Source organism: Aquila chrysaetos, chromosome 2, assembly GCF_900496995.4.
Source record: "Aquila chrysaetos chrysaetos chromosome 2, bAquChr1.4, whole genome shotgun sequence".
Lineage (NCBI taxonomy): Eukaryota > Metazoa > Chordata > Aves > Accipitriformes > Accipitridae > Aquila > Aquila chrysaetos.
The window spans coordinates 41,401,093-41,428,849 of record NC_044005.1 but is presented as its reverse complement, the minus strand read 5'-3'; the positions used below and the strand labels follow the sequence as shown (position 1 = coordinate 41,428,849).

Sequence of the window (27,757 nt, the reverse complement as noted above, 5' to 3'; positions counted from 1 at the left end):
CAAAGTAGACCTAAAGCAGCAAAGCCATGTTTTGTTTGAACTATGGCTTATGCTGTGAATCATGCTCTCCATATTTTTTTTTTTAAACTTCAAATGTTGGATTCTCCTAATATGCCTTGGCAAATTATTCCAGTGGCTAAAAGTAAGCTACAAATACTAGTCTAGTATCAAATGCCAGCTACTTGATCTACAAGGAAAAAAGCAAAAGATGAAAAGAAGTTTGAAGTCTTTGTCATTTAGATTATGATCCAGTTGTTGCTTAATTTTCTGTTATATGTTTCAGAAGTCAATTAACCTGAGTATAAGAACTCAGTTTTCATGTATGTGTGGGAGTGGGATAAGGACCTGATATTACAAAGCTTCTCTTAAAATGTGGGCACCCAAACTGTAGGCAATACTTCGGTGATAAACGTGAAGAAGACATGATGAGCGGACTGCCAATGGCACTTCCCCTGCCTACACATTCTGAGGTCATTTCTTCAGTCTCTTGCAACATCAAGTATTCACCTAGCCCTCACTTTCTTACTGGCATAACTAGAATCCAAGATAGTCCCTATTATGGAAATGTAGTCTATATTCCTTTTTGTGTATACATGATCTTATGTTTGACTTGTCATAATCTGTATTGAACTAAATTCACTGTGAGAAGGAGTCTGTCACCATAACTAGTCATTTGTTGTTACCTCTGAATTTGTCAGTTTCTGATATTGGCAGATTTTACTGTTAAATATTCTTCTTCCCAGGCATAAGTACAATACAAGCAGTATTAAGCTTAATCCTAATCTCTGCTGGACACAAATAGAAGCACCTTCTTTTCCTTTCCCTGGTGGGCTCCTATTTACCTGTTAATCTGATTAATTCATCACAAAGGTAAACATTTAACCCACTTGAATGTAAGATTATGCAGCTAAATTTTATGGGGTTTATATGCCTTTAACTCTGTGAAATCATGATAATAGAGGGTAGTTTGTGATTATGGTGATTCTTGTGACAGAAGCTTGGAGTTTGAGAGAAATAGTGAGATTGCATTTCATACTTTATTTGTTGAATATTTGTATTATGAAGGTTTGGAGACTTCTAAGTAGAAAGAAAAGAAAGATTTCATTACTGTTTTGCTATATGATCTGATTAATTATCAAATTAGTAATGTAAGAAACCATGCATTACAAATGAGCTTAGAAGCACTTCCTATGTTTGCTGAATAGCTAGTATGGCCATTGCAAGAGCTCCCAAGATGTGAGCAAGTATTAGAATCTGTGGAGTGTTCCTTCTAAAAGTATTTTATTTTCTGAATGTAATAGGACTTAGAGTAGAAAAAGGAGGATGTAAAATCAAGTATTTCTACAGTGTGGTTATGGCTGAATTGTGCAAGTCAAAACCTGTCCTTCCCTCTCTACCAGATACGAACTGATTTATATGTACTCCAAATAGTGCATAGGATATGCTTTAAATTAGTCTATTTGAACTTGTTTAGATGAACTTCTCTTAAAGTGGCTCTCAGGAAGATGGAGTTTTAGTATTGCATTTTGCTCATTTTTCCAAAGGAGTTGAAAAACCTATTGTACTTCACTGCTTTTTTAGTGCAAAATGCTGTCCAAACTTTTGGAAATAAAGCCAGAAACAGCAAACCAGAGTCTTTAAAAATAATATTTCGTTCCATACATCTGAAAGCAGTTTATGAAAAATGTTGTTAGAAACCTCAGATGGCACCCTTCAATTTAAAGGAACAGTAAAATGAGTCATTCAAAAAAAAAAAAAGTCTATAGTGGTTTTTGTCCAGTAATAGGAAAAGGGATTGACTCTGGATATAAAACACTGACCTTTATTGCATTTGCATTAGGCAGAATTATTAACATTGTATTGTAGAGGCTGTGGCACATTTTTGGCAAGCTAGTACATTCCTCCCTTTCTCTGTTGCTTCCTCCCACTCAAGAGCTTTTGTCTTTCTGCATCTGCTTTTTGAAGAGAGAAATGCGGTACACATAAAGACCTCTGAAACTGTAACTTGAGTTTGGATTTGACGTAAAGCTAAATTGTTACCATAAATTCAGACTACAGAAATACACAAAATTAAAAAGCTCTGTTTTCTTATTTAAATAAAACCAAATATAGTTAAACTGTAGAATCAGGCAGTAGGAAATTAACTGCCCAGACTTTTGTAACTAATACCTGGCAGAGCTAAGAAACATCTACTGTGTAAGTTAATCATGCCTGCTCCATATGTGTTTGTGTATCATCTTTTCTCCATTGAGAGAAAGCTATTATGAAAGATGACAGTGAGTTGAATATAAGAAAAAACCCAACACTTGTCATATCAACACAAGAAATGTATGATAGTATGATGCAAACTACTACCGTGCTCTATTTTTAGCAAATATGAACTTTGTCCGTGGTTTTACTCAGAAAGCTTAGTCTTTATTGGGTGAGTCTGTGTGGAAGAACAGCGGAACTTGTAATTGTTTGTTAGTATGGCAAGAACTTAAATTTTTATTGCCAAATGTATTGGATGCCCCATGTAATGTAGCTGAAAATAATTGCATGGCACGAGCTGATACTTTGGAGGATTCTTATAAGCCTGTAGTATGCAAAACCCCATTAGCAAGGTTCAAAGGTGGCTCCATGCATTGCATGCACAGAAGATCTTTTACGAACAGCCTTGGAATGCTATATGTGTGGTTGTTTCTAAAATAAACAGATAGTAACTGTTCCCCTCTCCTTCTGTTTATATGTAGACTCAGATGAATTAAAAAGCTTGATTCATCTTGAGGCTGCTTTTTATTTATTTAATTTATTGAAATAAAAAAAATCTTAGGACTAATATTTAAGCAAGCAAGTGTTCCATTTTAAAGCTAGTAATATTTTACTTTAAAGGTATTTCCCAATGATATTTTACATCTAAGGCTGAAGAATTATGTCCCTGAGATGAGAAGAAAGAAATGGGGAGGGGGAAGCTGACTTTTCATAGCCAAGGATATCTAAAAATGGGGCATAAATACTAATACTAGTTTTACTTTTTACATCCTCTTTAAATTTTATGCGATACTAACAACAGAAGGTAGGTCTATTCCTTGTTAGGAGAAAACAGAAAATGTTCTGTATGAAACATGGAGAGGTGGCCAGTTCTTTTCTGAATGTTGCAGTTTCTCAAGTTTTTTAAGGTGCTGTGGTCTTAAGGGATGATAGAAAAATGTTCTGTAACAGTAACCCGCAGCTCTTGGGTCTGTGTACATAGTAGCATTGAATCTCAGAAACAATTTTAAACTGACTAAACTAGGTGCTTGTTTTTTAAAAAAGATGTATTAAAAAAAAATCTATTTCCATAGATTGTATATATTTCCTTGGAGCAAGGTTTCTGGCTGTCACTGTGCTCTTAGTCACTGGAAATTATCATCTGTAATGCCTTTACAGTTATAACTATTATCCTGAGTTACAAAATTTCTGAAAAAGCAGAATACCTGATAATTTGATAATGGAAGACATCTGGCTACTTTCAGACAAAGCTTTTCAAGTGATGGCAGATACTTTACCCCCCCCCCTTTTTTTTTTTTAAAGTATATAAATATCTTCTCTAGGAGATTGTCATGAAAGTTCAGAGATGCCTAAGAAAGTGGGGTTCAGGTGAGGTGTTGCGTCTTGACAGCTCTTGTTATTCTCAAAACTGTTGGTGAGGTCAAAGGTCTTCAAATACTCAACTATCACACAAACAGTTCAGCTGCGTTAAGTTCAAATCCTTAGTGATACGCTGGCATTATGGCTTTTCTATCTCATCTGTTGTCTTAGTGTATGCTGGCTAACCACTGTTGCCATTTTCTGTCCTTCACATATTCAGAAAAGGAAAACTACAGACCACTTGAAATACTTTAATCTGTACAGTCATTGGGTTTTCCTCAAGAATAGACTAAACAGCATGTTCATTTTAGTAGTTGAGTTAGGGAAACGTTGATTGGGCAAGTAATACTTTTCTTTTGTCCCTGTGGGCAAACCAGTTTTTCTTGTTCAGTGGTAACCAGCATGATATAAAATACACATATTTGGGTTGTAGTTTCTTCGTTTCATTTGTAATCTAGTATTTTGCAGGGATTGTTTTAAGTTTTCCTGTGCTACTTATATTGATCTTGACATTTCAAACTGTAAAACTGTAATGAAACCAGCAATATGCTTTGGGAAAACTAGCAGAAAATTCCATTATTCAGCACCTGAAGACCCTTTGTTTTGGTTTTTCCTCTTTATGAGTGTCTACTGCTGGTGGTTTTCTCATCAGTTGTGCACAGAAGTCACACTACGCTTATGTGCAATTTAATGCAGACAGATGAAATGGTGGGGACTTAAATTGTAATATTTAGTAGCATTGTCCTGGTTATATTGATATTTCTGAAAACAAAATGCCCTTAAGCAAGTCCTTTGAGAAATTTGGCCTAGCAGAGCTCAGTATTAGTGCTCCTAGTTAGTGCTCAGGAAAGCTGTGATGAGCTTGTTGCTGGCTTTCATATTGAAGACTGACCTATGAGATTTCTAGGCCTGGAGAGAAACTTATTATTAAGGATATGTTTCCTTAAATAGAGTGAAATCTATAAGATAGAATAAGAAACTGTCTCTAGGGCCTTCAACTATTGAGTTTAGTTTTGGGCATGCTGTAATTAAAAACAAGTAGCAGCAAAACCATTCCCCATACTAAAGGTACTTTAGATTTTTTTTTTTCCTTAATTTTCTTCTTTTCTTCCAGACTCATGTAGCATAAACAGATATGTTGTACAACAAATTTTATGTTTTGGTTGGTGATTGTTAGCAGTGCCCATTAAATAGTGTGAGATCTGGTAACAAACAGAGAAATTTTCCGTGAGAAAGAGAAGTAATACTGTGAAATGGTCCACAGCATGGAAATGATCATTTGTACCAGTTAATCTAAGTTTCTCAGTTTTATAAACTAAATTCCGTTTATTTAGAAACCAAAGAAGTAAAGGACCAGGTGGAGTTGTCTGAGCCATGTCTGATCTGTGGATCACCAGTAAGAACTTTCTGCTTTGCTGTGTTGAAGCTTTTTCTGAATGCATGTTTTGTTAAGAAACTAAATACTATGACTCTAATAGGGCTGTGTATCTGCTAATTGCTGAATGCTACCAGTTTCTGGACAAAAATAGTGATGTTAAAATATTTTAATAAAAATGCTTGTTGTCAATCACACTTTTTCCTTGGATGCGTGCAGAAAGAACTTGTAGAGGTACAAAGCAGTCTGCTTTCCATGCTCAGATGCCACTTTAGACATAGGAAATCCTGAGTGGTGTGACCTGTAGTGGTGTTTCAAGTCAGGCTTTCAAATACTTGGTCAGAATTGTGTTGACATGGACACAGCTTTGGGTGTGCTGGCCTTTAGGGAGGCTTGAGATGTCATGGGTTTCACGTTAATACCTGGATTTTCACTTCTTCTATTGAGAAGTAATACAATTTTGCTTTTTGAATGTATGGAGGTTAATGGTAACTAGTACGTTAATGCAATTTAAATAAACAATACTAATTTTTGTAGAACCTTATTTTTCTTCTCTACTCATTTGTTCTGGTACCTGTTCCATGAAGTTTCGAATCTGATTGGTTAAAAAAAAATATTGATTTGTATTGGTATGATGCATTTTTCACTAGTAAAAATACTTGTTCAGGCAGATCTCTGTATTCAATACCACACTTAAACAGACATGAAAAAACCTCACTGACCCGTTTCTGAAGGTACCACTCCCAACATTTCTTCATCTGCCATTCTACTTCTGTTGATCTGGTTGTGGAAATTAGTAGCAGTAGATGAAACAGCTGCATGCTGGCTGTATCAGTTTTAGTGTGGTTTTGGGTCAAACAAAAATAGCAGTACTTCTGTTGGAAAGAGGGAGGACTGCTGAACTGATTATACTTGTAAATGCACTGGAGTTTTACCTGGAGCACTGAGCCAAAACGGGTGCTTGTTTTGGAATAGACTTAATTAAAGTTTTGTTCAAAGGCTTTTTTGGTAAACCTGTTAAATCAGTTTGGGAGCCACTGATTTGTAGGGAACTGGTTCAGGATGTACTGTTGTTTTTCTCTCTTTTTTTTTTTTTTTTTTTTGTTTTGTGTTTTGTTGTTGCTCCTTCTACAGTTGTTCAGACTCCTTGTGCCTTTAACAGTTGCCTTATGTCACACAGTGGCAGCATGGCTGGGATGCCTCCAGCTGGAGAGGATTGTCTGGGAGAACAGCAACAGTGTGTGGCACAATGTATACCTACCTATAAGGAAGAAAAGGAGAGGTAGGAAAGGAACATTCAAGTTGTATTAATTGGTGAAAGCCATGTATAGACTTGTGTGTAGGCTGATCACTTGAGCTTGAGGGAGGGAAGATGCTGGTGTGGAATCCTATAACCACTTTTTGTTACCCTCAGAATTAGTTTCTGATACATGACACTTATCAGCCTCTGTCATATGCTTTCTGAAAATCCAAATACATTTTTCATCTTTAAACAGCTCAGCTAAATGTAGTTGACAAGAATTCTGATGGACAACTAAAGTATATATGGATTTCTACAAAATTGGGTTTTGTTTGTCCTGCCTATGAGGCTCAAAATAATTTATTATTTTGAGACAGGCTGAAGTTTGGGAATACGTTGTTTTTTGTAAGTGTAAAGATGATCTCATTTTCATCTCTCTTGACAGATGTCAAGCTGTTAATATCAGCTATTCTATGCTTCTCTGGAGCTTTCACTGCTGTTGTTTGTTTGGGACACTTTGTTTAAACCAGATGATGATCCTAAAGTACAGTTCATAACTAATTCTCAGAACTGCTCCTGGCACACTTTAAATGTGGGTGCAACATTTACTATCCTGTGGTGTAAAAGCTGGCTTCAGTATGTGTGTATTAGTAGCTCAATCATTTGCTGTGTCCAGTCAGAGGTCTTTAATGCACACTATCCAGACCTAGTGAGTTGTTTAAATTATTTGTTCTAACACTTCACCTCTTGACATATGTATGACAGTGCTGTGCCCTAGAAATGCAGGGCAGGCTGTAAGGTGTGGGTTGATACATAAGATGAAAGAGCTGTACGTTCTAAAACACCAGAATACATAACCACGGGGATGCATCATTTCAGTTTCCTGAAAGTAACAATTCACTTTCATCACAGTTATAAACAGGGAAGTTGTGCTACTGTTGAGGAGACAGCTGTCTCCCTACCTAATCACGTTCCATATCACATCTGTCAATCAGGCTCTCTATTTTTGACTGCAGGAGCAAACTTAGCCATCATTAGCATGATACTTGTGTTGTAAGGTTAACCAGGGTAGAGGAGCAATCTGGAGCTAATTCCAAACAGCTGGTTAAGGTTTCCTCAATTTGTTTGTGTTGTATTAAAATAGTTAAGTTAGAATACACCCAATAAGAAGTTTTTCAATAAGTGCCTTTTCTCTTATTTTGCACTTTTTTTGAATCTTAACTGCACCACCTGCTTGTGTGTGTGGGAGGAATGAATAATGGAATGTAGAAAAGATGTGACTGGGAGTGGCTTTGGACCTCAGTTTTCAGGTAAGTGTTCAGGGACATGAAGGGCAACAAGAAGGGCTTCTGCAAGTATATCAGCAGCCAAAGGAAGGCTTGGGAAAACATGGAAAAAGCTGAGGCACTTGACGCCTTTTTTTTCCCTTGGTCTTTATTGGTAAGATTTGCCTTCTGGAGTCCCAGGCCTTGGATACTAGTGGGAAAGTCTGGAGCAGTGAAGACTTAGCCTCAGTAGAGAAGGACCAAGTAAGGGAACATTTAAACAAAATTGCTGTAAGGAAGTCCATGGGACCTGACAGAATCCACTTAAGAGTGTTGAGGGAGCTGATGTTGTAGCAAAGCCACTCTCAATTATTTTTGAAAGACTGTGACAATAGAAGATGATTCCTGAGGACTGGAAGAAAGCAAGTGTCACTCTTGCCTCCAAGAAGGGCAAGAATATCTGGAGATTTACAGACTGATCAGCCTCACTTTGATTCCTGGGAAGATGATGGAACAAAGTCTTGTGAAGCCATTGCCAAACATATGAAGGACAAGAAGGTGATTAGCAATAGTCATCATGGATTTATGAAGGGGAAATTATGCTTTACTAAGCTGTGAGCCTTCTGTGCCAAAATGACTAGGTTGGTGGATGAAGGAAGAGCAGTTAATACTGTTTGACTTTAACGGTGCTTTTAACATTTTCTCCCTTAACACCCTCATTGACAATCTAGCTGATGTGCAGTGTAGATAAGTAGACAGTGAGGTGGATTGCAAACTGGCTGAAATGCTGGCCTCAAAGGGTTGTGAGCGGTGGCACAAAGTCCAGCTGGAGACCAATTACTAGTGGTGTACCCTAGGGGTTGATAGTAGGGCCTGGACTGTTTAACATCTTCATTAATGACCTGAATGATGGGACAGAGTGCGCCCTCAGCAAGTTTGCAGATGATACAAAGTTGGGAGGGGTGGATGACACAACAGGCGGTTATGCTGCCATTCAGAGGGACCTTGACAGGCTGGAGAAATGGGCTGACGGGAATCTCATGTTCAAAAAGGTTCAACAAGCAAATCTGCTAGAAGGGTGTCTGCATTCCAGCACCGTCATCCCCATACTTCACTGCTCATACCATTGCCTGCTGTAGGCAGACTGCTTGTACTCAGGCTCGGGCAGCATACTGCCATTTAAACATGGTGGTTAGACTAAAAATATGCAAAACTGTTTGGAGAGAGCTATCAAAGTCCTAGAGAAGAATGTGATAACAAAATTAAAACATTTATGTTAAGGGTACTTGAAGTGTTGAGGAGGCGATTTTCACAGTTCTGGACCATTATTTAAATGTTACTTCATGTCGGAGTTCAATGAAGCAAGGAATGTGAAAGTGGTTTTAATCACAGCTTATGTAATGATTTGCCCCTTGAAAACTTACAGGGTCGCTGCTGTCTAGCCCTGTGTTGCTGAACCCGTGGTCTATTAATGCTTGGTACAGTCAGCCCTGCTGCCACAAGTTGCATGTCGTTTGTAAGTTATTTCTTCGTGAAAATGCAACATCTTGTCCAGCTGTCTTTAAGTCTTCAGAACTAGTGTTGCCACTTTATGTTATTGTTTGCTTAAGCACATCTTTTTCAAGATTTCAGATGTTCATGTAGTCTTGGTTTGTAATTCTCATCTTTAAAAATGTTTTATCTGGAGTTAATGGTTACACAAAAAGTGGATTGTGAAGAGACAAAGCCTTTGAGTATGAAGGCTAAGAGGAGTGCTAGGAACAGACTCCTTAAGTTGTCTATGTTTATAGGAAACCAAAATAGCTTTAATAGAACTGTTGGACTGTATGTTAAGCATCTTGTGTGTAGCCATATAAAGCATTTGATACAAGAAATTGGAGTCCAAAAGAAGGACTTGAAGAAGATGACCTCAATTGATTGTCACGCCCAAACTTGCACAGTAAGTAGGGTTTGTGTGAACTCTGGAAGGTTTTCATAAACCTTATTATAAAGCAAAAGTCTAATGTGACTACACTTGCTTGAAGGAGTGAAAAGCAACAGTTTTGTAGCATCAGGGCTCCATCCAATCTTAGAAGCAGGTAGTCGTTCACAAGCTTCAGGTGAAAAACGTGGAATAGCTATATGCTACAAATGATGCTCTTTTCTGCTAAAAAGCCCAATGTATCAATTTCTGTTATTTAGGGTTTTGTTGCTGGTCTGTTGTACTACATTTTTATCATGGTCTGAGACTGTGACATCCTTCCATGGCTTTGTTCTTTCATGAATGGTGGTGTATGACTGAAAAAGCCATCACAAGCTTCTGAATTACAGGTAGTCTCCGGAATGGACATACTCATCAACACACTTAAGCCAAAAGAAAAAAAATATAGCTTGATTCATGTGACCATGCAAAGAAAAATTTTAACTTGGTGCCACTAATACTTGACACAGATGTTCACCTATACCCACAACACCTTTATGGGCTTCTGTGGTTATCTTTTTACTTATGTTGGCTTGGTAGATTTGGCACAGCTAAGAGTGAATTTTATTAGTGCATCAGTGATAGATGTCCACGTGTATTCATTTAGATAGTGAAATTGCACAAGTATCACAAGTCTGTAAGAGAAGGCAGAAGGCAGGCTGGAGGTTTAACAAAAAAAAAACCACCAAACAAAAAAAACCCAAACCAACAACAAAACTCTCCTAGTATACTGAATCTAGAAATACTGTTCCATATGCTGTATGGATTCCAAGGTACTGTTTTATAACCACTTTTAAAGGGGCTTTCTCAAGCTTATTTATAAATCAAACTACTGAAGACTTAAATGTGCTGCAGCATTTTCTGTTGACAGATATACTTAAGAGCCTATGTATCATCATACTGCAATCAATTGCAATCAGTTTGGCAATTGCTTAGATAATCCTTGTTGGAAGGAATATGTCAATGGAAAGAGATTCCTGTTTTAATCCTAATAATGCAAGCTGGAATGTGTGGTGTCTGCTGGATTGTTTTTTGAAGTGGATGCCAGAAATTCTTATGATAAAATCAGGAATAATCATTATGCCAATTTAAGGAGACACCAGCTCCACCCCAGAAGTTCATAGGAAACAAAATCTGGAAATTTGATCCAAGATGAGAAGCGTATGTTGGCCTTGGAATACCTCTCACTTACCCCAAATGTGGGTACCCAAATTCTAGAAGCTGATCTGCCTGTGTGACCTTAGTTTTATTTCTTGTCTATGAAATTGATCTGAGAATTTTGAGATGCTCTTGGCAGGGAATTGATAAGAAAAATATTTATACTGTTGCAGCTGTGTGGTTCTTCCTCATGTATGTACTTGATTCCAGATATCTAGATCCAAGCAGGAATTAAATGGGGTTGATTTTAAAGGGATGGTAGTCAGTCAGCTCCCTGGTATGTGCAGTAGAGTGACTGCTATGTAGTTTGCGGTAGATTCTGAAGTGGCAAAACAGTTAAGAAGTATTTTAACAGAGGTGGTTTCTCATTTAAAATAGGAGTAATTATGGCACAGTGTAATGTGTGAACCATATCATTACAAGCAGGTAAGCAGTCCAGGAGGTTATAAAAATTCAGCCAGGGTTTTTTGATAAATTTTGCTCAATTTGAAATTGGACCTCAAGAGCTAACTTTTGCACTTAGATCTTGCTGAATGCAATTTAAGCTGAACCCTAACAATACAGTGAAAGCAAAACAGTTTTGTAACAACTCGTTGAAGAAGTGATTTTTTTTTTCTGCAACTTTGTACAGAGTCCAAGTAGCAGCTCATAATATAGCTGCTCTTTCTAAAAAATTTATGTTTATGAATCTTTTCTATCTACTAACATTTTATTGCTATTTAAAGTAGCATTTGTTAATTTAACAATACTTTTAGTTCCTGAAAAATAGAGATCTCATTCTTCCTTTGCTTTGTAGGAAAGGGTGTGTATATAGTATAAGGAATGTAACTGGAATCTGTAAATCTTGGCATCTGGTTTATTCAGTCTGGATCATGTGATTTGCTTTGTCATTGTGTAAAAAGTACAGTATGTAAGTGTGCTTCACTGTTTGAATTAGGATTTAATATATGCAAGCTCAAATTTGACTCTGTGACTTGGCTCTGTTTTATTGCTGTGTGTTGCTTGCACAGTTCTCTTTGCTATTTGATAAAATGAGATTCTGTTCCTCAAAAATTCTTAGCTGTTATTTTAATCTGATGTTAAAAACTGAGGTAATGCATTTTATCTAATGTATTAAGAGCTTGAACTGGAAAAAATATTAACTGCTGAGATCTCATCTGCCAGCTTTTTTTCTTCCCCATCTCAGTTTCAAATACAAATATCTAGAAATGCAAACTGATTTGCTGGCAGTTGTTAATTGAACTAAATATGAGAGCAAGCTCATCCAACTGTCTCACTCCAGTAAACATTTTTAAGGGTTTATAGCACTGAACCAAACCTCACTGAATGAAGCTTTTATGTAGTTTTCAGTGGACATTTTACTAAAAAAAGATGGAAAGGATATTGCTTATTTGCTCAATGCTCCCCATTTGCATAAACTTCAAGAAAAATGCAGAGATCAGTGCTCCATGTTAGGGAGAAATGATAACTAAATAAAAAGGTCTAATAATAAAACCACATTTGAAGTAGTCATTCAAGTAGTCTGGGCCAATCTTTTTGTTAGTTGAGTACTCGAGAAGATAAGACTTTTTGACCAGTAAAGCAGTAATTTTACTTAGGAGGGAAACAGATGAAATATTACCAGTTCATTTAGGAACCCTGCAGTTTATTGTTGACCTAAACAGCTTGTTCTATAAGGACTTGGTGCCAGTACTAAGAAACAGGGAAAATGAGCCTAATCAAAATACTTGTTGACATTGTTCCTTGACATCTCCTACAGGTTTGGGGCTGTAGTCCTAAAAAAGGAAACACAGAAAAAGCCACAAAAGCAGTAGACATTCCATCGTTCCTAAACAGATGAATACAGTTGCCTTAGTGAACAGACCTGGACTACATTCTGATAAATTCCAAATCTCTATATTGGAAGAGATAGCAAATAAATATTTTGTTCTGCTAAGCCAATTTCAGGAAACATGTAACTTCAAAACAGAATTGATGTAACAAATTAAAGCTTTAACACAAGACCACAACATACAGAGCTTAACAAATATATTGTTCCTAGTTCCCTGCGGCTGCAGAAGTGGACATGTTCACCAGGATTTCTGCAGTGGACAAGACTTGCTTAGAAAAGCCTCGATGTTCTTGGACAATAATTTTTTTGGAAGCTGAAATGAGTAACTAGCAAAACTGTATTTATTATCCTAATCTCCAAATTTGCAAGCTTGTTACTGCTTTCCTGACAGGATGTTTTGGAGGACAGTGTGTCCCTCCCTTGAGGTCAAGGCAGGACAGGGAATAGATCTTCATTCTTAAGAACTGGAGCCATTTTAAACAATGATGCACCTTTGATATGTGATTGTCTGCAGAGAAGAAGAGTATCAGCTACAACACTTCCTCATATTGTTGTGTACTCAGAAACATGTCACTACGAAAGTCTCAAATCTTTACAAAGTCCATGTTGTAAACTGGAGTGTGTGCAAAGCTGTAATTTATGAAAGCTCAGTTTCTCTAAGACCTTTATACTAATCAGTTTAAAACTCTACCCCTGCTTTTTAGATATAGTTTAGCAGGTTGTTTTACTCCATGTGACACAGCTGTTTTAAATGTAGCAAGATAAATGTTGAGGGGGATTATTTTGGTGGTTTGTTTGTTTGTTTGTTGTGTCCCATCCCCCCTGTCCCATCCCCTGCTGCCCTCCCCCGCCAAATCATGACTTTTAATATATGTCCTTCACATCTATATAGGCTGACTAGTAAACAACTTAATAGTAGAATTAGAGGGCTGGGTTGGTGGGGATTTTGGGGGTTTGTTTTTAAAGCTGTTTTTTCTGCTGGAAGTCTCCTTGTGAACTTTTCTCTGTGGAGCAACTGCCTTCTGTCCTTATGGGGCTGTGAGTTGGTGTTAGGTGAGTGCTTCTTCTGGATTACTTGGATTACTGCTGCTCATTATGGATTGCTTGGATTACTGCTGCTCATTACGTAGGTTTCCCAATTTGAAGGAGTGTCACTAGTTCAATTTCAGTGGCATGGATGTAACATTTCAAGAACTACTTGACACAAAGAATGCAGGAGGTATCATGCCAGCCAATGAAGATTGGGTTTCTTTGCTCACTGGCCTGCACGCTAAATTCTAAACCAGCGGTTTAATGTGTTTTCCCAGGTGTAGCACTCTGCTTATGGGGGTGCTGGTCTGGAAAATCTGTCCTGAAACTGTTGTCCAAAAAAGCTGAATCCCATTTTACTGATGCCATATAATACGCTTTCAGATGAGTGCAAAGGAGCTGTCTTTGTAAATTAAAATGAAATTATGAAGGGAGGTGTGTGTGGCGTGCTGTGGTGGTGTTATTTTTTTCCCCTAAGATCTGAATGTAAATCTGATCTCTGATTACAACTAAAAGAGCTGCCAGAAGATCTAATGCAGTGGTTTGATAAGTGGTTAGCTCTTTGGGGAGGAGGTTTGGGAATGAATATCAATTTTCATAAAAGGTTTGATTTTTCATGTTTAAAAAAAAAAAAAAAGGTGCTCTATTCAGGCAGTAGACTCTACTGACCAGAACGTCCTTTGAAACAAAATCATTGTTTATACAAAGCTGTAGACTTGCTTCAAAGTAGAAGTTTTAAGTACTGATACTTGCTAGGAATTTAGGATTTAATTAAGAAGTGGCTGACATGCAGAAAGCCACATGCCAACTTAAGCTAAATATGTAGATTTCTAATAGAAAAATGAGATAGTAATTAATAGCACCTAGCAATTTCATCAGGGATTATAATTATTTTGTAATTCTAAGTAAACTAGACATAATTTTGGCACTTGTGGCAGCTGTAAAGCAAATCTTTTCCCTTTAAAGGGGAAAAAAAAAAGGTGGGAGAAGGATAGGAGAGGAAATAATGGGAGACAGGGTGGGTAGGCTATTTGGATTAGATTTAATATTCACAACATAGTGGTGTGTTGACTACTGTGATGAAAACTTTCTATTAGTACCTTCAGGGAGATGGGCAAGAGGGGATTATAGCTGTGACATTCCTACTGAGAGTCTTTAAGTTTGGTTTCTACAGAAATGAAGAGGACAATTGTCCACTCCCGAGCCCTCCCGAATATAAATGTGATGTTGCTTTTCACTTGCTGGATTGACACTGTGTGTTGGGGTTTGGGGGGGGGGTGGTGGGGTGTTTGGTTTTTTTTAGCTGAGAACAGAAAATGGAGATGAAAAGGCATGAATTTTCCTTGAGGTCGGAGCTTGCAGAGAGGCAGTTTCATCTGTCTGTGTTCTTTGCATGGGTTGCTGAGGTCTGAAATCGGTTGCAGCAGCGGGGCAGTCCACCTGGGAAGCTGTGACGGAAGGCCACAGCAGAGCGGCGCTGGGCTCTCTGAAGACCTTTGTCTTCACTGTATAGAGTACATACAGTACTAGTCCAAGCTCTTCTTTAACCTATAATCCCAAGCATAGTAGTGATTTGGATCGATTTAATTCAGGAATCGTTTTTGCATGTGGATCAAGGGAGTGGGATAAGATAGTGTAAAAGCCAAGCATTATTCTGCAGTGAAACTTTACAAGTTAAGTGAGTTGGAAGTCTGGCCCTAACTTATGTTTTGCTATTAGTATTAGGACTTGATTTTGTACTTTGGTTACCTGAACTCTGGTGGAAAGTGTGGGGTTCCCCCCCCCCCCCCCCCCCATTTGCCTGTAGGATATTTCGCTATGAATGTGTTCAAAACATAACACTTTGGTATATGTTTAAATAGTAATTGATATTGGGGGTGGGTATTTCCTGATACTTAATGATGGTTTAGAAGAGTTAGTCATCATTGGCCAGGAAATACCAGCTCCAGATTAGACTGAGTTCAGTTATCTAAAAGATATTTCAGTGTCCATCTAAATGTGGTACATTGTCAGAGACATTGTGTTCATAATAGCATCTTGTTTTGGTGTTTAATTATAGAATAAGTAGTGGTATGTGGGTTGTGTGTGCTATAAATATGTTGTCTTGGAGTCATTGCCTCTGCTGCCCCAGCTTTTGGGAAGTGGTTAGACAGCATGGCCTAAAACTTGGCTTAAATTCTGTAACTGTAAGAATTGCTTTTGGATTCTCAAATTGAAGAATACTTGCTACTTCTTCCCCCCGCCCCTCACCCCCCCCACACCCCTTGGCAACCACAGTTGCTGTCTGTGTAAATTTTACAGTATACTTCAGTTTGGGATTAAAACTGCGTCTTTTCAGGTTGATCAGGTTCCCTTCCACTTTCCGAATGGGTATGGTGATCTTGTGAATCATCAGACATTCAAGAGTCTTACAAATGTTTACATCAACTTATGTTCTTCCGTTTACAGATTGACTTGGTGCATGTATGTACTTTTTCCTTGTCATTGACAGAAAGTTAAAGCACTGATATTAGAGAAAATTGGTGTTTTATTCTCTCCCCTTCCCCCTCCCACAACCTTTATACAAATTGAAGGAGGGGCTTCTTTTGCTAATTATACTCTTTCCTACCATAGCAAAAAGCATTTTAGACTTGTGTTGGATTTTCACAGAAGTTCGTCAAACTTTTTTTCAAGGCAAATTACCAGTCTTTTGATAGGGTTGAGCAGATGCCTTGATAAACTTTAGATCACTATTTAAGAGATCTTGAGAGATAAAATACCAGTAAGGCTGAGTAATGTTTCCTTTTTAATCCCATTCATCCTGCTTACCTCAGTTTAGATAAAGATGTGCCTCCTCCTTGCAGGAAAGGGTGCAGATGTGATAAAGCCTTTTGTACCAGCCAATAAACTGGTCAAATAAACTAGATGTGGAGTGTACAGTAGATGGTGTGTAATGATCTTAATAGCTTTAGTTATGTAAAAACAAAACAACCCCCAAATTGCTGATGATCTCCTACATAATAAGTGTATCTTGTTACTGTATAACTTCTGCATTTTTTTTCTATGTTATTTTTTCAATATTGAGAACTCTCTCAAGGGCCTGAAATGCCAGATGTAATTTATCACCTCATATAATGCTATTTGAAAGCACTTCCCCAGTTTTTTGTGGGTGGATATAAATTAATGACGATGTTAATTCTTCCATGGTTAGGTAGTCAGAATTTGGAAAGCGTGAAATCCTTTTCCTAGTTAAAAAAAAAAAACCAAAACATATTGGCAAAAATTCATTGTACAGTGTTAAGATTGGACTCTGCATCTTTATCTTATAATAAAATTGAGGTATTGAATTTAAACTTTCTTATAAAAGATTAGATTTGATACAGTTAAAAGGCAAAATCACTTCTCCAGTGATAGCTATAATTCTGCTGATTTGAGGCTGCTTAATGCCTTAATGTGGGAAGTAGCAATCCAGAGAAGTGCTCTTATCAAATAATTGCATGTGCCATTGAAAAGGGATGGGATATTTTACAGAAAATATCTAGAAAAAGAGGTATGTATGTTATAGTGAAGTTGAATGACCTCTTTGTCATTCAACAGCGTGTTTAGAAAAGGTGGTGCATCTTTGTGGATGACAGCAGTATGTTACTTCCTACAGTAACAGAACTGCTGTCTCGGAATCCTTACTCTTCTGCTCTCTTTGGTGAAGCAGGCTCTTTGCAGCTCGGTGCTCTCTAATTTTCAGATGGATAGTTAGTCCCCACTCTTCTGGAACATGTGCATCTTATTACTTGATCTCTCTAAACCCAGTAACAGCTCATACAGGGTTCATACAGTCATACAGGGTTCTACTCTGGTGCTTTCAATCCAGTGTACAAGCATTAGCTTGGCGTGATAGAATAAGTAAGTTTACTGAAGAAAACTGGACAAAAATGCAGAGGCTGGTGTATACCAATATCAAAAAACTCTGGTAGTTATAACCAAATATTGTTTTTGTTTTCTGACATTAAAAAAAAAAAAAGTATTTGTAACCGTTTGCAGACCCCTTTTCCAGAGATACTTAGTCCAGATATTTGCTCCAGTCTTTACTATCTAGGTAAACCATGTTGACTGAATATTTGTGGGGAGTTGAGGGGGGATTAAAAGCACCGGTGACTTTTGTAATTCAAGGCTGAAGTGAGAAATTCTGGGAATGTCTTCCTGACTGTCTTAATCTCTTTTCTGCCTTTTGGCTTCTTTCCTTCTCAGGACAGGTGAATTTTTACAGCTGTGACCTTGTAAAAATGTATATTGGGACTTAACTGTGTAATTGTAGGCCTCTGTGCTTCCATTAAGTATTACGCTCCTTTGGAATAGGCTAAAACTTCCTGCTGTCTAGGCTTGTAACTAACTTATTAGTACACCTAGAGATCTTCTGCATGGTTATTTTCATAGGTGCGTGCTGAAGAGTAAAGTAGCTCTATCAGTCAAACAACAACTTTTGGACATGGTAAGTGAAAGCAGGATTCATGAATAACACTCGATTCAATTTATAGAACTAAACGTACTACGTGGTTTACGTATGAGAGCCAGTTTAAAATGTTTCACTCTGGACGTTACCCTACTCCTTGCCAGTTGTTTTTGCAAGTTTTCTTAGGTTATCGGTGAGCACAGCTGGAGCTGGCTAAGCCTTGCATGTGCCTTGAAGATGCAGAGGTAGACGAGGCATCTCCTGTAGAGAGCAAGGAACCTGCGGGTGGCCTGTCCCACTGATGCAATTGCTCAGGCTTTGCAGAAAAGGCATAGTGTCACTGAAGGTCTTGCTTAAGTTGTTGTACCCAAGAGGAGGACCGTTACCGCCTGCTAAAAACCACTGGTTTCCGTTCTCTGTAATGGAAGGATGGACTTTATGAGCACGTTAACTGCAGGACCAAAGAAAAAAGGGTGCAGTAGATTATTTTTAATTTTATGTCGACAGTGTCAGTGCTGCTTCTGGTGAAATGCAATAAATGGCAGTCATGATAAGCTGCGGTAGTTTCTGTAGCAGGATATAGCTACTGCTTCGAATAGAGGTGTCCTCATGTATTATGATTGTAGTAGTCTCTTACAAAATATTTGCTTGGGAGTCAGGTGTCTCAGAACTGATGCAGGTGCTACCAAAACCTGTGCAAAAGCAGGCAGCTGGAGATGGCTTCAGTTTGTGTGCACTGCAGTGTCTTACAGATCTGAACTAGGTACCTCCGACGTAGCCTTTATTTTGACCCAAGGCCATGTCCAGTTTGTTTAGGTTTCCCAGAAGCTTTTCAGTGTGCCTGACCCAGAAGGAAGGCTGTCCAGGCCCTTCCTGTTGTGTGTCATGTCTGTGTACCTAAGGTGAGGGGATGTGGGTGGTGAAGAGAATTTGCAGGGAGTGTCTTGGGGCAATCCGTACAGCGAAGCCTGTGTCACAGCCGCATTCTCGCCTTACGCGCTCTCTCTTGCAGAGGTTTACCTTTTCATGCTCTGAATTTTTGAGAATTATATCATCTGGATTTATTTGTGTGTACTGTAACTGGCCAAGTCTGTGTGGGTAGTAATCAGTGGGCTGCTTAAAACAACAGACATTTTTTTCAAATGGTAAGTTAAGTACTATGGAAACCAACAACTTAATTCTACAGGTAAAAGTGAGCGTTTCATAGGAGGTGGAAACCAACAACTTAATTCTACAGGTAAAAGTGAGCGTTTCATAGGAGGCTTTTCTTTTCAGATCCTGGGTGGACTGGATTCAAATTATTAATGGAGGTATTTGTTAGCACTTCTGATTGAATTAGGTACGACAATGTACTCTGTCAGTTCTGCTTTCTTAGACCAGTTGAGTAATGTGTTTATTCCCTGAACTAAGCTTGTGAACTTCCGCTTCATTTCTTGTAAACTGAATACCACATCTTTTTACCTTAAGATTTTGTGAGTTTTATAATTTGAGAGATTCTATGGAAGATTGTAAATGAATTGTGAGGCATCCTCAGGAAGTTTATTCCTTTTAAAACGTGTATTCTAATGTAGCTGAGAACATTGTCTACAAGTGCTTTTTAAGTTCTCTGAACTCATCTCTACCAAAACCTTTAAATTTAGTGAGATCTTTAAATAATATTTATAATTGTACTCGTAGTGGGAATCTTTAACCACTTACAATGGATTCAGAAAATTAGCTCCTAGTTACTGATCTGTTGAAACAGTTTGAACCTTTGAAATGTATTAAATAAATACTGGGGGGTTTTACTTTGTATTTAATAGTTAAATTTGAATGTTTCTCTAGTTTGAAGACTTGAGCCTTGCTTGGATTTGCTTTTAAACATCGTACTCAATAAGCAGATCCATAATGCTATTAATATTGAGATTTCTACTCAAAATCTATTTCTTCTGTGATGCGTGTCAATAATTAGCCACCTTAAAAGCTGGGTAAGGTGCCACTTAGCAATAGCTGTGCTAATGATGAAGTAATTTCTTTTTACTCATGTTTTAGTCCTTATTTCCTTAATTTTTTCCTCCTCAGACCTAGGACATAATGCATAGTCAGTAATAGTGACACACATTGCCTGCTCCCATAATCTGTGGGTAACTATATCTTCAAAAACCACATTGTTTATTTTCTTCCGCATTCCCAAAATAATTGTATGAAGGAGAATTAGAGCCAGAGGACTCAGTTCTGATTTTGCATCAAGGTAATAATGGATTAACTTTACATAATGTGCATCAACCTGGGATGCTTAGGTTTTACAGAGGTGTTCAGTCATCTCTCTTGCTGGTGTCTTGCAATTCCCGGGGTCCCTTCTGGAGTCTCCCTTCAGAAAGAAGGAGAGCTTCACATGTTGTAGCTATTTTAATTTTACCAACATAACTGTTTTTATGTGTAACGTAATATTATTATCCAGCAGGAGATACAGCCTCCTACTGTGAACCTCAAGACTATCCAATATTTTAGGAATGCCTTCTAACCTTCTTTCCAGCATCAGGGAAATCAGTATGTCAAATATCCCTGTCTTGCACAATCCCCACCCCTCTACCTCTTTAGGGAAAAAATTTGCAAGCTTGCTTTAGGTGTCCTGACTATTGTGAAATGCAGGATTATATATTTTTTAAATCTAGTCAGATTTTAATTGTTTCATAAATCCAGGCTGGCTTCCAGAAGGGGGCCCTAACAGTAACAAAATTTACGAATTTCCTTCTTAGTAGAAAAGTCACTTAACTACAGAGAATATTTTGAAAAGTAAAAATATTCTTCGTAGAACAGCATCCCTCCAAAAAACCAATTAAACAAACAAAAAAACCCCTGGAGTAAAAACAAACTGCAAAAACTGGAGCAGATCGTATGTATGTTCATCTATGAATATGATCTTAAGCATGGGCAGATTTTAGGTATGTTCTGTGAAGTTAATTTATCTGGTCATTCAAATGTTTTTGGATCTTTTGCTTTATTAGATGGTAATAAGGAAGGATGGAATTGGCTTATCTGCTCAGCTCTGATGTCCAAGTTTTAATTCACGCTGTTTGAAATACTGAAACTTTTAAAGATTAATCTCAATTACTCTGGAAATTACCACTACATCAGGAATTATAGAAGTTAATTTTAATAAAAAGTATTCAATCTGAGTCTGTCGTCAAGTTAGTAACCTATACTATGATTTTTCACTGCAGAAGCAGGATAGGAATGATACAGAGCAACTGCCAGTCTTACAGTCCCTCTCTGAGACAGAAAACATGGAAGTGCCTCTTGCTGCAAAGTTGGGTTTGCAGTACAAAACTCAGACCTCCAGGGAGGCTGCTGATGCTCCTTAGCCTAGCCTAGCAGTATGTCAAACATATTTGTGTTTTGTCTTCATCCTTATGTCTTGTGTTACAGGGCAGTCTGCTACCAGTTAATGTATTTTTTTCAAACAAATTTTACTTGTTTTATCTAGAAAAGATAAATTCAGTAACAGGATTGTACTGCATGCATCAGTGTGTAATATATGGGGGAATTTGTCTATAGCCCAAACCCCTGATTTCTTCCACAGCCTTATCTCTCAGTTGCTCTGTTTTCATGAGAGTTCAGAGTGCGTAGGCGATATGCCTTAAAGTAGGCCCCTTCCTGAATCTCCTCTTCTTCCATAATTTTATATTGCTGAAACTTTACTCAGTGTGTAATTAGTATTTGGGTCTCCTACATATGACTCCAATCTCCTCCTGTATCTACAGAACTAGATATTTATAGCAAACCTGCCTAAATTTATTATTCCAGCAGTGAGAAACTGATTCAGTGCGCATTGTGATTTCTCCTGCGCCTACGTCAGTGACCAACTGTTGAGTTTTGGCATGCGTTGCATTCCTGGGTGTGGTTGTAGGACAATCCAAGATAGCCTCGGTTATCTTGGCTTTGTTACAGCAGCCTGTCGAAGTTCAGAAGTTCACATTAGAGGCTATGAAAAGCATTTCATTCCAGATTGTGAAGTTATTTTTTCACCTTCATCTTTACTTCTTTTTTTGCAAGATTTGAGGGAGAGAGAAGTTACATGGGTAATAAGAAAGGCATGGTGTAGTTCACAAACTCAATAAATTTTAAAAATATTGTGAGTCATAGGAATAAAAATTTCTGTAGTTGTGGTTGCTTTTCAGCTTTGGGGTTTAGAATCCTGGGTACGCTAAATTTAATCCTATTCTTTCTGCTATAGATGCAGGGTTAGGGAGGTTTCATCTTGTAACACTAGTAAGTCTACTTCAGCCAGCATGACTGTAATGTTTAATCTCGAGAAGCTTCTAAAATGGAGGTTGACTGACCAAGACAGGACTCAGCAGTGAGTTAAGGTTGAACACAGAAGGACTAAGTACGGGAAAGAAAACGAAGACTGAGCATGGAAAAAGAAAACCCACAGTAGTTGTCAGACATGATGCATAGACTGCAGCCCCTTCTTGTGACAAGGAACTCCCAAGAGGCAATGTGAATATGCGTGTACTGGAAACTGTTGCCACTTAATAGTGTTGGCATCGCTCAAACTCGAGACTTGGAAAACCTAAGAAAGTTCTGTTGGTTTGTATCGTCAGACACTGTAATTTATAGAAATGTTTCTGTATAATCCCTGTATAAACAGTGCTGGAGGTCAACTTCCAGTGGTCATATTTCACAATAGAGAGAGGTGGAAAAGGAGAATGTGATTTTTGCAAATGTGGCCTCTTTCTTTATAGAGTATTTTCTCATAGACAGTGAGGAAACAATAAGAATGTAGAAGTCATTAAGAACTCTGAACTTGTTCAAATACTTCAGCTCTCCTTAACAGGAAAGATGGAGTGATGAAACTAGGCTGCTCTTGCAAATTCTTACGTTGCTACTTTTGCAGCTTGATAAATTTTATTGAAGAAGCCTTATTTATGCAAAATATTGAGTGTAAATAACTGAAGAACATGTTATTGCGTAGATGATTGATCTTTTTTGGGTAATATTTGTGAGTTCATCAACTTTGCCTAACCACTGGAAAAAATCAATTTGGTATAACTCTTAAATATGCTTGGTGTGAAATTTGAGGAAAGGTTGTTTGTGGCTTCCAACAATACTTTTTGAGGCATGTAATACAAATACCTGTAGATACTTGCATAATTTTACTGTCACGAGGCTAAATTGGCCACATAAATATATGTAATATATATTTGGCTTTTTCTCCTCCTGATTTGTATGAGTTCTGCAATGCTGCTCTTTCGGAGTAGGAATCCAGCTTCTCAAGTCTCGATGCTGGGAAAACTGTGTGATAAAATGCTTGTACTTGTACTCTCTACAGTGGTAAGCTAGGCTGCTACAAATGTCAAAAGAAACCTCTTACAGAGTGATGAGTTCTGTAGTTCTTGTCTGAGAACCCTTTCCTTTTCCAGAAAATAATACTACTGGAGGAGACCACTGCCTTTAATAGTGGTAGCTGTTTGTTTGATGCGATGTGTGCAGCTCCAGAAAGCTGCAGGTAAGATGCTGCTGTGTAGATGATCTCGGGAGGTGAAGTTTGAGCTGGGAAGATACAGAACAAACCATAAGCAGAGTAGAAGGATGGCACTGTAATATAGATAAGCGGCACCTGATGGACAATCAGCCTTTGAAATGAAATTTGTCCTTTAAGAGGTAATGTGAGGTATTTGCACCCAGAAAGTGCTAGAAAATGCATCCTACCCATTCTGATGTAGACAGCCTTTGGTTTGTTAGTGCTTTGTTGATGTATGTTTGCAAGACACTATTTGCCATCGGTTAACCAGGGGTGAAGATTGCTAAAGCTGCTGGAACAACAGTGGAGTTTGAGTGGACTTTCTAAGTTCTGCCATGTGCACTAATGTTTTCCAGCCAAGTGAAATATGTGGCTTTGGTAATCTCAAAGGGACGTAAAATGATGCTTGGTCCCACTGGGGTTGAGGTCAAGATTGACTCTCGTGGAACTTGCCAGCAAGAAGGGATTATGCCAGCTTCTTAGGAGATCTGATTTTCCTAGAGTGCAACAAGCTGGCTTTCTATCTCAATTCAGTACCTATGTCACTGACTTGCTATTTGCATCCCCTGCTCATAAGTTCCATTCCTGTGAATGTAGTAAATAAGGTAAGTTTAATGTACATAGAGGTATTGTAGGACAATTGAGGAACATGTAATTGATTCCCTGTGAAGGAAGGTGGTGTTGTCTCCCACATAATTTTAATGATGTTCTAAATGGTGGTATCAATATTATCAATGTCCTGTATGCTGCTTATTTTATAAGGGACAACTGCATATTCTGTAAGGAATAGACTTTTTTTTTCTGGTTTCTGGACTTAGGAAGGGAAGGCAGAGGGCACTGTTAAGAATGGTGATCTATGAATGGAGTAGTTATGCTACAGTCACCTGCCAGAATAATTGAGTTTATTCAAGGTGCTGCTTGAATCAGTGAACCCTGTGACTAGTCCCTGGTGAAGATAACACAGTTGTGACTTTTATGGTTGTGTGAATCTGGCAGCACAATATCCAGTATCCTTTGCACTGAGTCCCTCTCATGCCTGCCCTGCTACTGGGTGCCAGCTGTTACATTGCAGGCATTTTTAGACTGCTTTCCTCTTCATCCTGTCTTCTGCTACCAAGCTCAGTTGCCACCCCAGGAAGCAGCTGTCTTTTGTGGAAGTAAGGTGATGTGTTGCCATCTTGGTATGGAGAACAAGGCACATGATTTCATCTACCAGCCTGGGCAGCAGCAGCAGCAGCACTATTTCCTACTTGCCTAGGCTCATACTGCTTCTATCTCAAACTCATTCATACCAGGAGTGAACTTCATTGCTTGCCACTGTGGTCATCCACTGGCAGGCAAGGCACAATTTGGCAATGGTAGAATCTGAATACGTTATTCAGAGGAAACTCCTGCGAGTGATGACTCGGTTACTTTGATCTGCTGCTTGCTCTGTGCTGTGACTGGTAGCAGTGTGCTGTGCTGCAGATGTGGAAAGGCTGCCGATGTGTGCAGGATTTCAGGGTCGTTGGGTGATATTTCTGTCTGCTGAAGTGTTTTCTGACTTTTACTCTTCCGATTCTCTCCCCTATGCTGACGTGGGGGGAGTGAGCAAGCGGCTGTGTGGTGCTTAGTTGCCAGCTGGGGTTAAACCATGACAAGGCTGGAGTTAAGATCTCATTGTGGTACTGGAAAGACAAAGTATTTTGGCTAGATTGTTAAAGAATCGAATATACTGCTTCCATTTCTTGATCAATGTTTCCTTTAAAAAAATCTTCATTACCATGGAGGAATTTTGCGATTATTAATTTGATATTACGTGAAAAGGGTAGAAACCATCTCTTTGCATGTCTACTGACTTATTTATTTAGAGAAATATATTTTCATCGTTAGGTATACTTAATGTAGGTTTGTATAACTGAAGTGTTTTTTCTCTCCACTGAGTCTAATGGGAGTATAAATAACCAGTTTGGATGTGGACCCCTGGATTTATAGACATCTTGAGCTGAATGTGATAATTCTCACTGACCATGTAGTTATGGATTCATGATATATTATTGCTGATCAGCAATAATGTGTTACTAATTTTAGTTACCATAATGAAACCTGGTAACTTCTGTGAAAGGAAATGTCTGAGAGATTACTATCAGTATTTAAAAAAAATAGCACCTGTAAGATTTTGTACCAATAGCATTTAAATTCCTATCTACTGCCTCCTTAAAGACAAACATTACTATCCTTATGATCAAAAGGCTTTAAATGCCAAGCGATAGGAAGAGGGAGTAGGGAGGGAAGTGTGCATCTGTTTATAAGAGCCAATCTGAGAAACTTGACTTGGAGTTCTTAAAAAAAACCAAACAAACAAACAAAAAAAACCCCCAAACTTTAAATGCAGTCTGATTTGTCTTTTTATCCCTTAATTTATTTGGACCAGAAAAATCCCCGACCCCAAATCCTCCCCAATTCCATTGAGATTCTCCCCTGCTGGCCCCATTACCCCCAACTGATAATATGCAAACATTGAAATTAGTAAGATAAAAGGTTTTGGCATAGGTCTGAGAAGCTTCAGGTCTGTTGTCATGAACAAAGGAAAATTCAGCCTTGACTGGAGTTGTGGCAAGTTGGTATAATGGTGCTACAATTTCAGATTGTGGGGTTGTTCTTTAAAAGAAGCACTTGAAATAATCTGAAAATCCATTGGCTTTTGAGGTACAGGGAGGAAAGGACATAAGTTCTCAGATGAAACCTTTTTTAGCCCATATTGGGCTTGACTTTATCATCTCTCTTTTTTTTCAGCCCATAGGTTCATGGTTTTTTTGTATATCCATGGAGTCAAGGTTATAGCTTCAAGAGAGAGGGAGTTTTAAGAAAAGTGCTATTACAGAACCTGAGGAAAAAAAAAGTAAGTCACCAAGTCGACATATTCTTGCTACTGTCATATGAACATTATGTTCTGGTAACTGATTCTATGACACTTGGGGTTGGGGAATTTTTTGCCACAAATTACATAGATCAGGATTTTATGAAGTTAAATACTTTAAAAAGATACCTTGTTAGTTATGTTGCTATATATAATTTTCAAAATCGCTGAGTAAGTGTGCCACTGAGGTTGTGCTTGGATCTTCTTTAGGCTTTGCGGTAAGCAGACATGAGAAACGTTAGGCACAAAATGAGGTTTTACGTGCTGTATAATTATAAGGAATACTAGTTGTGTATATAGAAAATTGTACCAGAAGGCTGAAATTGTGTTAGAGTACCCTGTTTAGACTCCTCTCGTAGGGACTATGGTGACAGATTCTGTCAGCATCTTTTGAGTTCTTCTGTGTGTCATGAAATGTGTGGCTTGTATTAGGCTCTAGAGAGGTTGCAGAATATTTTTAAAGGTATTCAACTGATGGGGGAATTCAGAAAACATTGCATCCTGTGTGCTTAAAAGAATTTATAGCTTGTATCTGACTTCATTAAGCTAGCTGATTTGATTACATTTGTGTAAAGCAAACAGATTTGGGAGATAATCCTGTTAGTTCCTGGTAATGTTTTGCAAAGGCTATTATGAGAAAAGAGTTATGGAACAACTCAAAACTTGCACTGGACAAGTGTAGAAGTGTTAACATTAATTCCTAATATAATAAATAAGAATATTTCTGTGAAGAAAAATTTGTGTTCTTACAAGTCAACCACAGTTGCTATGCTGGACACCAGAGTGAGTTCTTCAAGAAGTTTCTGCCCATCTTTTATGTGAAAGTGAACTTTTTTGTGTTGCTAGGCTTATTGAGGGATGATGAAATGATTTTCTGGTATTCTGACAGTCAGAAAAAGTTACTGTATCTTTTCTCTAGGCTCATTTTTATTATCAAAACCTGCCATTTTCACAGAAGCTTGATGCAAAGCCTTCACAATTTCACTTTGAGTTATAAATTAATATTAAAAATGCTTTTTGTGACACTTCAGTGACTGACTGAAGTGCTTGGGCCCACTGCAGTAATGGTATAACAAGGAGTCATCTGTCATCCTGTGAATGTATGAGCTAATTTTTCCTCACACATACTTCATGGCAGTTTAGCTAACTAACATTTTCTAATTGAGATTGACTAGTGCACACATGGCTTGTTGCCACAGTAATTCAAATTTTTTGAGCTATCTGGAATATACAAATTCATGGGCTGGTTTTCATTTAAATGTCTTGAGCTATAGAAACTTCTGCTTCTGTGGGTTTGGGAAAGGGAGATCCTTAGCACGTGTAGTGAGCCAGCTCTTGCTGGTCCTGGTGTAGCTGGGTGCTAACAACTCTGCTGTGATGCTGTGACAGCTGTAACATGGGGGTTTGGCCAGTTGAATTGGTGGTGAAGGGAGACCAGCTTGTGAGTTATGCTGGTTTG

The 27,757-nt window shown here is 38.1% G+C and overlaps 1 protein-coding gene across 11 annotated transcripts in view; it reads left to right on the top strand.

Moving 5' to 3' along the window:
- The window catches only part of NUMB (NUMB endocytic adaptor protein), a 96,434-nt gene that overhangs the window by 20,500 nt on the left and 48,177 nt on the right, over positions 1–27,757 (top strand). Inside the window, exon 1 of one of the 11 annotated variants that reach the window (XM_041122068.1) lies at positions 19,015–19,038. The exons of the other annotated variants lie outside the window; for them this stretch is intronic. The gene's annotated coding sequence lies outside the window, so the exon portion shown is untranslated. Of the gene's footprint in view, positions 1–19,014; positions 19,039–27,757 lie in introns of those variants that run through there. 11 annotated transcript variants of the gene reach the window in all.